Below are 2,549 nucleotides of genomic sequence, written 5' to 3'. Positions count from 1 at the left end.
ATAATTAAAAATTTTGAAATTTATATTCCCTTGAATTTGATCTTAATTAAATGAAAAAATAACTATTTAAAATTTACTACTATAATTTTGATTTTTTAATAATATCAAACCAATATTTTGGTTCCCTCCATCGGTCAATCATTTCCCCCCTTCACAAAATTTGGTTCCCCCCTTTAACTCCCCTTTTACTTTCAACTCAGACCTTATCTAACTTATAGCTTCCATTTACCTTTTCTTCTCAAATCAGTCTCCGACTTTATTCTTGATTAATAATTTTTCATCTTCTTTGTTGTTTCTCTGTTGGCTAACTCTGTCTATCCCTCTCTCTCTCTTCTATCTCTCTCTCCAATTGAAACATAATGATTTTGGGTTTCTGTAGTGCTAATAGCATATAAGGGCAAAGTTTAAACTGAAGAACTGAGAAAGAATTCAACTCTAACAGCTCTCGAGAGTGAAGATCTAATAGCTCGCATCTCCCCTCACTCTGTTCAAATTCATAGGTTTGAAGAGCAAAGAATTACACGTTGGAGTGTAAAGATGGAATTGAGTAAGTTTTAAAAACCAAGTTTTCAATTGGGGTTTAAATTTAAAACCCTATTTTTTAATTAGTTGAGGCTTTGATTTTTTAATTACTTTTAAGTAGTTAAGGATGTGGTTCAAGTAGAAGAAAAAGGGTGCCTCTGCTCCTCTTCCTGTTTCTATCATCGCTAAAGTCGATCTTTATAAGTTCGATCCGTGGGAATTTCCAGGTGATTTATAAATATGTGATTATTTGTGTACAGGGTGATAATCATTTAATTATGAGGATGACGTGTTATGTTATTATATTGGAGATTGTTGATGATGTGTTCTGGTTTGAAAAATGCAGCAAAGGCTTCGTTCGGGGAGCAGGAATGGTACTTTTTCAGTCCAAGGGATCGGAAGTACCCTAATGGCGCCTGGCCAAATCGTGAAGCAATTTCAGGGTATTGGAAGGCCACTGGAGTTGATAAGCCAGTGCTCACAACCAGTATCACCGGAGGATCTCAGAAGGTAGGTGTTAAGAAGGCACTTATTTTTTATGGAGGAAAGCCACCAAAAGGGATTAAAACCAATTGGATCATGTATTGGAGTTATATAGACTAGCCAAGAAAAATAATCAAAAACTAGTGTTGTGTGAACATTCACTCGGTGGAGCTGTAAGTTCGACTAGTTTTCTTTTTTCTATAGTTTATATTAATAGTTAAGCATTTTAAGAATATGTGTTTTCACTGTCCAGGTTGTTGTTTGGCTGCACTAACTATTTTAAGGGTCATTGCAGGAAATAAGGGTTACGATTAGTGCATATTTGCGAGGAGCCAACAATATATATATATATATATATATATATATATATATATATATATCTGGATCTGTTTCTGCCCTTTTTGTTGGGGGATTTGCAACACTGGAAATACAAAGTGAACTCCTGTTGCATTTTCCCTATTTTGTCTCTAAAGAAGTGAACTCCTGTTGCATTCCATGTTTGAAATTCGATGGATGTTCCAGTAGAGCCACTTCTTCGACCTTTTGCTCCTACACTGCGATTATCATTACCATCTGTCAATTTGAGTCCTGCTATTGGCCTTCGAGCATGAGAAGATGTTAAACACGAGTTCCATATTTGGGATCAAACACACTGCATAGGTTAATGCTGAGGTATTCTTCAATTCTAGTATTATGAAATATTACTTAGCAGGCCTTGTAATTAATATGTGTAAACATAATTTTATTGATAGTTTGAGATCATATTAACTGAAAAAGATTGAAATATTTAATTCTGACTGTGGGTGTGAATTGACCTGAAAGCTTCTAAAATGTTGATTGAATAATAGTGGTTGCATCATCTTTGTTAACAAATGTAGATGTTGAGTTCTATTTTTCGTGCATATCACAATTTGTGTGCCTACTCTCGGCATCTACTGCATTAATCAACCCTATAGGCACAGGTCGTGCATATTACTATTTGACCCCAAGGCTGACAAGTCTATCATAACGGTAGTCGGTAATATAAATGTTGTAGTTGACTGGAATGGTCGGAAAGAGTTACTGATCACACATGTCCACATGGAAAATTATGGAGTAGCAGGGGAGGCAGAATATGAGGTCAAAGTTCTCTGCTCCGAGAGGTTCAAAGATAAATTGATCATCTTACTTGCAGCCAATGGCCAGAAAGTAGAAATTGATCTAAACTATGAACCTGAGAAGATAACCGAACTGCCTTCTTTCAGTAACTTCAGCAATTGGGTCATTGTACTTGTGTGTTCCACTATATTAGTATCAACATTAATTATGTTTCTCTATTACCTGGATAGACCAAATAGAGATCAGTCGAATGTAGCACCTGCCAGCCCAACTGTCATAACACATTTACCGGCTACCCCTTTCCGTAGAATTACATCTGTCATGAATGAACACTCTCATACCAGGTAATTGCTCTGTGAACTCGTGTTATACTTTTCTTGCATTAAATACATGAGCTTTTACATTCAATATATGTTTACACAGAGCAATGTAAATGTTTGCCCAGA

General features: G+C 35.8%; 1 long non-coding RNA gene across 1 annotated transcript; it reads left to right on the top strand.

Moving 5' to 3' along the window:
• Window positions 1-276: 276 nt before the first annotated feature.
• Window positions 277-1,253, top strand: LOC141661738 (uncharacterized). Its single transcript, XR_012550114.1, has 3 exons — window positions 277-547; window positions 644-749; window positions 869-1,253. It is a non-coding gene; the product is annotated as an uncharacterized LOC141661738 (long non-coding RNA).
• Window positions 1,254-2,549: the final 1,296 nt, after the last annotated feature.

The sequence above is a fragment of the Apium graveolens genome, chromosome 5, assembly GCF_009905375.1.
Source record: "Apium graveolens cultivar Ventura chromosome 5, ASM990537v1, whole genome shotgun sequence".
Lineage (NCBI taxonomy): Eukaryota > Viridiplantae > Streptophyta > Magnoliopsida > Apiales > Apiaceae > Apium > Apium graveolens.
The sequence above is the reverse complement of the archived record's forward strand: the minus strand, read 5'-3'. Positions and strand labels throughout refer to the sequence as shown.